The sequence below is a fragment of the Mytilus trossulus genome, unplaced genomic scaffold (genome assembly GCF_036588685.1).
Source record: "Mytilus trossulus isolate FHL-02 unplaced genomic scaffold, PNRI_Mtr1.1.1.hap1 h1tg000247l__unscaffolded, whole genome shotgun sequence".
Classification (NCBI taxonomy): Eukaryota; Metazoa; Mollusca; class Bivalvia; order Mytilida; family Mytilidae; genus Mytilus; species Mytilus trossulus.
Genome location: NW_026963318.1, coordinates 731,935 through 743,096, shown reverse-complemented (window position 1 = coordinate 743,096; position 11,162 = coordinate 731,935).

The window sequence follows — 11,162 nt, the reverse complement described above, 5'->3', positions numbered from 1 at the left end:
GGTATGGGCTTTGCTCATTGTTGAAGGCCGTACGGTGACCTATAGTTGTTAATGTTTTGTGTCATTTTGGTCTTTTGTGGATAGTTGTCTCATTGGCAATCATACCACATCTTCTTTTTTTTTATGTTCAATTGGTCGAAACCTTCCGATATTAAATATTTTCATAGTTGACATCATCCTGTACGTAGTACTTTGACCTATAATTATTTACTTTTACAAATTGTGACTTGGATGGAGTTGTCTCATTGGCACTCAATCAACATCTTTGTATATCTATAAAGTGTTATTATATTTTTTGGAAAAATGTACCTAGTTTCAAGTTGGTTAGGTCCATAACCTTAAACATAATCTTCAATCCTACAAGGGGTGGACGAACAGATGTAAAAGACTAGAAAAAAATAATGTCCTACTATTATAGTAGACATTTCATAAAAAGTTACTAAATTTCCTATATTGAACTTTCGAATGTTATGTAGCACTTTCTAGCAGCAACTGCATTTGAAATATGTATCTCCAAGAAATTTATTAAGCATTCGAGTCTTGTGTTCCCTAACAAAATTTCTTTGATAAATGATTGTTGCAAAGGTAGTCTATTCCATGAATATAATCATTTCCACCAGGAGTTCATTACTAGAAATGGACTTCTGTTATCACGAATGATTGTTGAATCTCCACTTTTCAGAAAGCCACAATTTCGTTTTTTTTTCTCAATCATCACAGTTTTCAAAAGTACCAGGCTTATAGTTTGATACGCCAAACACGTGTTTCGTCTTCATAAAACTCATCAGTGATGCTCAAATCAAATTTTTTATAAAGCCAAACAAGTACAAGGTTGAAATGCATTCAATACCCAAAATTTCAAAAAGTTGTGCCAAATATGACTAAGGTAACCTAGCCTGGGATAAATAAATTCTTAAGTTTCATACTTTTGCAAACAGGAAATATATAAAAAAAAAATACCATATATTTGATATTCATGTCAACACCAAATAGCTTACTGCTTGGCTGGTGATATCCCTTAGGAACGAAACGTCCAGCAGCAGTGGCAGGACTATATAAACCTTCTCATAGCATTGGAGCCACCAAAAGAGAAAGAACTGAAGACCCCTTTTGGCAAACATAAACACTACCCTGTTTTTGTATGCTCAATTTTGACTTATCTGTGTAAAGTTTTGTAAATATGTTTTTTAGTCTTTATTCCTTTTCATCATTTTTGCTATGTGTTGTATGTGTTGTATGTCCATACATTGGTGGTTTCATTGTTTTGTTCTCTTGGTTTCTTCTTTATTTTCCATTATTATTAAAGATGTGCATATTGTTAAATCCAATTAAGATGCATATCCTGTTTCCAGTTCTACTTTCAGTTCTTGTAACTTTTTTGAAGAAATTACTGCCTACAATTATTTTAAAAGTATGTATACAGATCATAAATACTTAACCAGACCAACAGAGGAACATAAAAAGGGATTTAAAAACAGAAAGTAGAAAGAAGATTTCTAAGATCCTTGTAAATGAAGCATAGACATACATATAGATGTTCTCATTGAAAGAGTATGATTCTTTGAAGTTGTCCACAGGTACAAATGTAGTAGCATCAATCCTACTAATTAGAACAATTATAGTTTTTTTGTATTGTGGTTGTCTTTTCAATATCAATAGTTATCAAAGGTACCAGGATTATAATTTTATACACCAGACACATGTTTCTTCTACATAAGACTCATCAGTGACACTCAGATCAAAATAGTTATAAAGCCAAACAAGTACAAAGTTGAAGAGCATTTAGAACCGAAATTTCAAAAAGTTGTGCCAAATACAGCTAATTTATGTAAGGTCATCTTTTCCTGGGATAAGAAAATCCTTAGTTTTTTTAAATATTTAAAGTTTTGTCAACAGGACATTTATTGAAACTACCATATACATGATATAGTTAATATGCATGTGCTGAATATCAAGGCTGTTACCTAAACAATGAAACAAATGGTGAACACAATAAAGGTTTATTTACTGAAACTTAACATTTACAAGCAGTCATATTGTTATTTTAAGTCTAAACATAAATGGTGGAGACAAAAAACTAAAATAGAACTAAACAAATAATAAACAATTTAAAGTATAAGAAAGTCAAATAATAACCTTGTTTAGGAAATACCCTGTATCCCTAAAATCTTTGAATTAAATATCCCTCAAAAAAGGAGTACTGCATCCATCAATTAAGAAATAATCTTCACCCAAGCTATAAGGTATACATTTAACATGCGTAGTTAGGCTGCACTACTTTAAAATCCCTAAAATAAGGCTCATAATGCAAATTCTTAAAAGATTAAAGATACTAAAACATTTCTATTGCTATAAAATAAGGAAAGATGATATTATTGCCACAGAGACAAAATATCAACCAGAGATAAAATCATGTAAATGTTTCCAACAATACATGTACATTACAGTCTTAGTTAAGAGCAAAATCCATAATAATTCCTGTTTTGATTATTACTTTATACTCTGTTCTTATTTAAGTTAAAAACAATTGTAAAAAGGCAGACTTATTTCTTTTCAATTAATTTAACAGCGGCATTCAGGTAGAAATCATGTGATCAGATTTGTCTGTATATAAAAGTCTACATGCACATTAGTTATTTTATTACAAAAGAACCCTTAGAAAGGTTTTGAAAGTTCTATATTGTCCTTTTTGATTAAATACTAATTCAAAATGTTTTTGAAAATATTAAAGTATCTAAAGAAACACCTGAAATTATCTAACTGAGCTGAACAGAAATGTGCGTCATTTGAAGGGATTAAGTATGATAAATACAATTACATTTTATACCGAATAAATTAGAATATAAAATATATATATCTCCATATTATTTCTTGTATTAGATAACTTTTCCTTTCTAATATTAAACCTGTGACTATAAGACACTCCTTGTATTAGTTTACATACTGAAAATGACTATAAATCTGAATCATGGTTATAGTCAATATAGATAAAATAAGTGAAGATGTATTTAAAAATTGTTTGAATATTAAACAAAGAAAAACTTTGAAAAGACAACAATATTTCTGCTAAGAGCAGACCAAATAAATAATAATATTTGTGTGTATGGCATGTTAAAAATATTCATCAAGTAAACTCAATTCAAAAAAGTTAAAAATCAGGTATTGAGATATAGGATTATAAATATAACATTGCATGTCTGTCTTCATAATATTTTTTTTTCAATTTATCAATTGCTGGAATAAATTTTGGCTGTTTAAGGACCCTTGTTAATGTGAATCTAACACACAGATCATTAATGTTTATCAAAGGACATTTCTAGACTTTTTTCTTTTACTTCAGTCTTTTTGTTGTGTTAAAATAATCAAATTATTTTGAAGTGTTTAAGTTGTTAAACCCATACCAAGTATGGCAGCTTTATTAGCTTTAATGAAAAGATAGGTAAATCATAAATCATGTATTTAGCTAAAGCATCTAATTAACATAACCTCATAAAATGTGATTACAAGCAAAATTAATTAAGTAGAGACGTCTTCTATTAAAGCTGAAAATTAATAGTTGTCAGGCATGTCGGGATTTTACTATTTTTTTAATATAAAATTGAAAACTTTTACACTGAACCATCTATAAAAGTAATCACTCAGGCCAAATAGAATAATTGTGTGATTCTGGTTATTATCTATATATGTTATTAAAATAACAGGGTTGGTAGGTATGTTATTTTCCTTTTTTTGATAATTTTTTCTATAGAATATACTAAGACACATGTGAATAAAAGATGCTTACTTAAAAATGGCCCAAAAAAGTTTACGGTAAAGGAGCTAGGGGTTCAAAATAAGTGTAGATAGGGAAACCAGAACAACCAGAACAACATCTTCATTTTATTTGGCCTTGTGGTATAATGTATTTAAAATCACAACCATTTTCTTACTAAACATTATACCAGACAAATCTGTTCTATCACTTATCAATTCATAAAAAAGTCAACTTGTCTAACATCTTGTAACATACATGTACTTCAATTTAAATAAATAAATAAAAACAAATAGAATATCACCCCTTTCATCATTTTCTTATATCATTAAAAATATTAAATTTGGAAATCTTCCCAACCATATTCAAACTGATATTCATTCTTGTGGAGGTCTCCCTATTACTGTAAAAACTTGCATACAAGCTTGCAAATAAATTATTTTGACAATTATCAATACAAAAAATAAAGATAATATCTCATAACTGACCATATTGTGAGAACACATGTACATGTGTACATTACAAACACGTGACAATGGTGTATACCATACTCATATACATGTAGTAGTTAGGCCAATTAAAAGTAGTTACAAGAGACAGTTATATGTTAAATAATATATGAGAAATTTTGGCCTTCAAAACTTTCATGAAGCAATACTAGACACATGTACAGCTGTTTTGACAGTACAGACAGTACATAATTTACATGTCCCAAATATTTCCATTAAACCATTGTTTGGTGAAACTACATTCATGTGTGGTATGTCCCTGAACTCTGGAGTGACATAAAAAAAAAGTATCACTGACAGCATAAAAGCTATCGTCCAAAGCATAAATGAGTAAGGGTTTTACCCTTTTCAAACAAGGCCTTTTTTGGTCAGGTCACATGAATGTTATATAAAGAAAACTTAATAATACATTTTATTTGAAATAAGGGTATTCTGACTTCATAACTAATAACTGACCACATAAATAATAAATAATAATGGTATACTGGATTTTCAGTTGAAGTGGGTTAACAACAAACAAACAATGCATCAAAATATACTACAATACATCAAATACATTTGTAATAAGGTGAATAAAAAACACCAAAACAAACATCTATACATTGTACCTACATGTATAGGTGACAAAAAACAAAGACATAATCAAACAATATATAGCACTATCAAACATTATAAAGCACTTAAAAAACAATAACTAGCCCCAGCTAAAGACATAAAATCAGTGGAACTAAGGCTTAGCGATTAATAAAAAAAGAGAAGATGTAAGTTTGTTATTGCAAAAATATTACTTGTACATGTATCTAATCTGAATTATCAGGTTAAAGTAAAATTCAAATAAAACATCACAATTCTCAACATTTCTATTGATCAAAACTTTAACCAAAACATAAACAAAAAAACAAGCTTAACAAAACCCTCATGGTTTTAACTCTAACACCATGTGCATACATGGTTTCAGCTGTAACAAAAATTTGTTACCATTTTCAACCCTGATTTTACTCTCTTGCAATCATCTTGCTTTATCAATTTTCAAATTTCTTTAATTTAAGGAAAATGCATATACTATTCATTAAAAAGCAAATTCTTAATAGTATCTCCTCACAAAAATACAATTTTGTTACCAGGGGTATTTATAAGCTAAAGAAACAATTTAGAAGTGGTGTTGGTTTTCAGCCCCATCTCTTTTGTGTCACTGTGGTTGATGTCTTTATCTGCCTTTATATCACTGAGATTGAGATTCATATCCTTTACACCAATTGCTTTAAAAATGGTATTGTTCTGGTGGTTAAACTCATCAGTATTGCTCGTATTTGTTAATTTATGATGTAGAGAAACTGCTGCAATCACAACTAATACCAAAATGAGTATAATTGCGAAGATGAAACAGAATGTGGCATTCCTTGATCGTCTTCTCGTTTTGTCTTCCCGACTTTGTGTAAATAATTTATGCTCTCTGTGAAGAAGAAGAGCGGTATCTCGTACATATGGAGCACTATTAGTACTTGTGACAGTTGAGTAGTTGGATAAGAACTGCTCTCCCTCCAAGTCATGGATGGTAGAATAGTTGGATTTCATAGGATCCATTATTTCTATACAGTCAGGACGGGTAATTGGAACACATGGTTCATCACCATTTTCGAATGAAATACTTTTTTTTGCTTGGGACATTCTTTTAGCTTATGATTGAGTATCTAGCTATCTATAGTTGGTCCAAGTTTATCTACTCTCAGCTTTGCTGTAGTTCCAACCTTAGGTCACTGCAGTTATTCTCATCTTTTGTGATGTAACCTAAAAAGTAGAATTTGATATAATTAATTAAAAATGTCAACATCAATGTACATCTGTACTAACTTAAATATCTTGATTTTTTACTCTCACCTATTCACATACACCTTTTATTTTATTATAAAATTGATGCAAATTTATAAGTTACAATTCCTATACTCGTCTGACATGGGTTTTTATACATGTAATATACTTTATTAGAATGAATTCGCCTTTTCAAAATCTCAAGGACTATGGGTAATCTCATTGTTCTTACACCAAAAGGAGAATATTGATACATCATTAGATGAATTTTAATTGATTAGAACGTTTTTAACCAACATGACCAATCACAACATTTTGATGTACACTTTTGAAAATATTACCCTAAATGCATTAGATTCTGAAATGGCAAATTGTGACGTCACAATTTCCCTTGAAAATGCATGTAAAGTATAAATCCATACATAAGGGAAGTAATGCCTTTTAATGTCAGGTGCAAACAGTCATTTTTGGCTACTGTTAGTATCAAATTGGTTAAAGTCATTTTTCAAGATTTTTTACCGTTATTCCCCATTACGACCCTCGTACACAGGGGCATAGCAGCTAAGGTAATAATTTTTGTTGGTATGGCATGCCGTACCTAATAAATTGCATAAAAAGTTTTTTTTAAACCCAGGTTTTTGCTTGGAAATAAAGAAAACAAGGTATTAAGGGAAATAAAAGATAGAAAATCCATTTATGAGTCATAAGTAGTTTACCGTATACATTCATCAATACCGGTTCAATAGAATTAAGAAGATGGAGTATGTTTGTATGTACTTCCGAGATTCTGTCAGTTGAGATGCACCCCTTGATTGATTGCAAGGGTACAGCGGATCCATGTACAAAATGTACACTCCCTTAGGATTAATGGAAATGTGTCCTTTACAATATTATCCCACCACCAAAACAATTGCCACCCAACACTGCCCAAGGGAGGTTGTAGGACACCGGGAAGTCTTTTATTAGGGTGGAGGGAGACGAAGTACTCAGAGAGAGCCACCCGGATTTTCGGCGGGAACAAACAACCCGAAGAGATTTCAAAAAGATTGATCTCCAGGTCAAGCTTGGAACAACTTTGACCTACCGAGGCCCCCGAAGTATCCAATGTAGTTTTAAACTCCTTTTTGGTTACCAGACATGTGTGTGTGTGGGGGGGGGGTGAAAATAATCCTACTGATGTACTGAAAATTTGACGTCTCCAGTGAGAATCGTACTGGGGACCTTCAGTACTGTAGCCAATGATCTTAACCACTAGACGATGAACCCACATTTTTCTAGTTTGAGTTTGAGTATCAATGAGACAACTCTCAATCCAAGTCACAATGTGTTAAAAAGAAAACAATTATAGGTAAAACAAGTGAAACTGCGAGCTACTGCTCACTGATGATACCCCCGCCGCAAGTGCAGTGATCTGGAAGGTTTTTTTCACTATGGGCCCAGGGCCCCTCAAAAATAAATTCAATGGGCCATTTTAAAAAATAATGGGCCATGTTGTCAAATGAGTGGGCCATTTGAATTGACTTTGGTAAAAACATAAAAAGTATCATTATTTTTTTATGTTTTGGAAAAGAGGTGTTGGTACTTACCTTTATGATTTTAAATAATATCATGGATATTGTTCATGTGATTCTGTAATTTCAATGAATATACAATAACTTCTTCCAAAACGGACAATATTAAAGATAACCTTTATTTACAATGTTTTAATTATATAACTGTTACTGTTGCCTTGGCTTGTTCATGTTCATGTTTTTTTAAACCTTAAATTTGGGTCTTCGTCGATACCATACTCATTCCAGACGTTCCGTATTAGAGGACATTTCAGGAACGTCCTCTGCACTTCTTGTATTATTATTATTACTTCATCACGATGACAAGAATAACAGTAGAGAGTACCATTAATTGATAGAACAAAACAATAATTCGCTGAAGTCATGTTTACAAAATGTCAAAACGAGCCAAAGACCAAAAAATGACAAGGACAGTTAAGCGCCTTTTATGAAGACAAAAACTATATTCGTAAAAACGCTTCAGGGGTTTTCAATCGAAATAATAGCATGCTTAACTAAATTAAAAGATTATTATTAGAGTTAAATGTCGTCTGTAATAGCCAAATTTCACAAATGTAAAGTTGTTTATAAAAAATTATATCATGAATGATGGTTAATTACGTTTTTTGGGTTATCAGTTAAACCGCATGGTTCTATTATTACCATAAGAAAACACCCGAGACGTTTAACCGCATGGTTCTATTACCATAGGAAAACGTCCGAGACGTCCTGAAAATATATAGGTGCTCCTATGATTGGAGGAACATTATACAGTTGTGTACACACACATGGCGGCACGGAACACTATCGGAAATCTATTTGACAATAACTAAACGTTTCGAAACGATGTGAAAAATATCGTGCGCCACGTTGGCGCTTACATTTGTCACCCTATGCGCCATTTCTGGTGAATATGCGCTATAGGCGCAGGGCGCACGTCCTTCCCGATCACTGCAAGTGGATAATATAAATAGTGTAAAAATAGGCAAGTGTTCAGTAAACAGGAAGTTGTCGAGTGATGAATCTGAAAACGCATCACACAGTATAGCTGACTAATATAAATCCTGAAACCAAATTTCAGAAATCCTTGTATTGTAGTTCCTGAGAAAAGTGTGACGAAAATTTTCAACTTGGCTATCATGTGTAAAATCATACAAGTGTTCGGTAAATAGGAAGTTTTCAAGTGATCAATCTGAAAACACATCACACGGTATAGCTGACTTAGAAAAATGCGACAAAAAATATTTATTGGACGGACTGACTGACGGACGGACAGACGGACTGATTGACGGACGGACGGACTGAGGTAAAACAGTATACCCCCCTTTTTTAAAGCAGGGGTATAATTAAGGTCTTCAGTACGGAGCCTTGGCTATGTCACATTGAACAGCAAGCAATACAGAACCCCATTATAATTGACTGAAGTAAAATAATTCAAACAGACAAAAGTGAAAATGTCAGCTTCCCAATTGTGAACTTTCCATTTCTTTGTTGCAATATTACAGCATGGCCTGCATACGGAGTATATGCATTTGTATCTCCCAATCGATACGATATTCCCTGGGTTGTGTTTCCTATAATGATTTCCTTGATAGAGGGTTGCTGCTAGAAAGGAAACAATAAAACCAAGAGTTCAAAATGGTAAAGTTGAACATGTTGAAATCATCCCTTCGTAAATTTTACTGATGCTATCAAGAGTTGGTTGAATGTAATGGACTTTCTGTTTCACATATGAAATTGGATATGTTACTTATTTCTCTACTACAATCCAGTTCCCTTTTCACACTTGTTTTGTCTTTAGTTTTTTATCTTGTGTCTTGTGTACTATAAGTTGTCTTTTTTTCATTAATGCCAGCATAGTCAGTTTATTTTCGATCTACGAGTTTGAATGTCCCTCTGGTAACTTTTGCCCCCTCTTTTCTACAATTATCCTGGTGTAAACATTTCATAACAACAGTTGCATGACTTTTTTGTATGAATACTATGACTCAGTGGCATCATATCGCACGTTAAATGCCCTTTTTCAGGATTGGCACCCTGCCCATTTGAAAACCTAGCTGGAACACTGCCATGGAAGAACTAAAGTTATTAAGTACTCAACTTCCCAACTTCTCTGTTTAAAGAGTTCCACAGTGAAAGTTATTGAAAAAAACATACGAAAAACAAAAAGAGAATTAAATTAATCTTGTAATTTAACTCTTTTTTATTGAAAGTTGTCACTGATTTCAATCCTTCCCTGACAACCCTTTCTCGTCCTAAAATTTGGCGTCGGTTGTACCCCAAAGTATGCAAGGCAACGGCCATCTTTTATTTAACGATTGCTTTGCAAAAGGTTTAACCACACGTAAATACTGTTCGCGATTCACACGCAATGTACGACCATCGCAAAGTACGATTGATTTATGAAACGGAATTTTAGCGTTACTTTTGGTTAAAGTTCAAACTTACGCTAATGATCGTTTTATGAAACCGCAGCCAGGTGTCCAACACAAATGTAAAGTATTAGTTTTAGCTTAGATATTCCATTTTTCCTATTCCAGTTGGATTGTTAACTTTTTTTACACATAGGTCTTGTTGTCACGGAAAATAAGTTCCTTCATAATATAAGTTCCAAATGGAAAAAATATTCTGGAATATTATTTCCTCAGGAATAAATATTACAGTATATGTTCCTAACGGAATAAATAGTATAGAATATTTTTTCCATCAGGAATAGGTATTCTGACATTGTTTATAACAAAGTTTCCATTGGAACTTCTGTTAGGCGGAACAAATATATGTTGACACTACAACCGAGTCTTTATGATGCCCATTTCCACCCGGTTTCATTGCGCCCAATGTGGGGCTCGAACCCACAACCCCGAGATTAAGGTCTCATGCTCTACCGACTGCGCTAATGTCTTTATGATGCCCATTTCTACCCGGTTTCATATATATCATGCACGGTTGAATTTTTTATTTTATTTTTTTTTATATTTTGAAGTTTGGTTTTTCTTTTTGCGATTTATGAATGGAATGTGAAAAACTATATCTCCAGTGAAAGTGGTTGATAGTTTAGATTATTTTAATTGATAACCGCTACGAATTTCAGCTGACGGAAACTATAGTATGTATGCTTTCATGTCGATCGGTCCCTATATGTTCAGGCCCCTGTTGATCTGGCACATATTTACACTAAAGTCTTATCCTGCCCAAATAGAAAATATTAATATGGGAAAAAAAAACCATATTAGTTTTAAACATATTTATTTATAGTGGATTGGGAAACAAGTTTTGCAACTTATATTAATCCCTTTCCACTTTGCGGGTGCGAGTGCTGCCTTGTAGCGGCATTACCCTACTCTTTTTACATATGTATATAGAGGCGGGATAGGACCTTTATCGGGACTCTGGGGTCTGCTATATTTAAGCTCGGGATTTCAGGATTGACCCGTTCGGCATCCGGGAATTCTTATTTTGAAATTCGCGACCTCGGGATTTCGCATTTTTTAAGCCCGGGATATCGGGATTTTGTGTTTTTAAGCTCGGGATTTCAGGATCAAG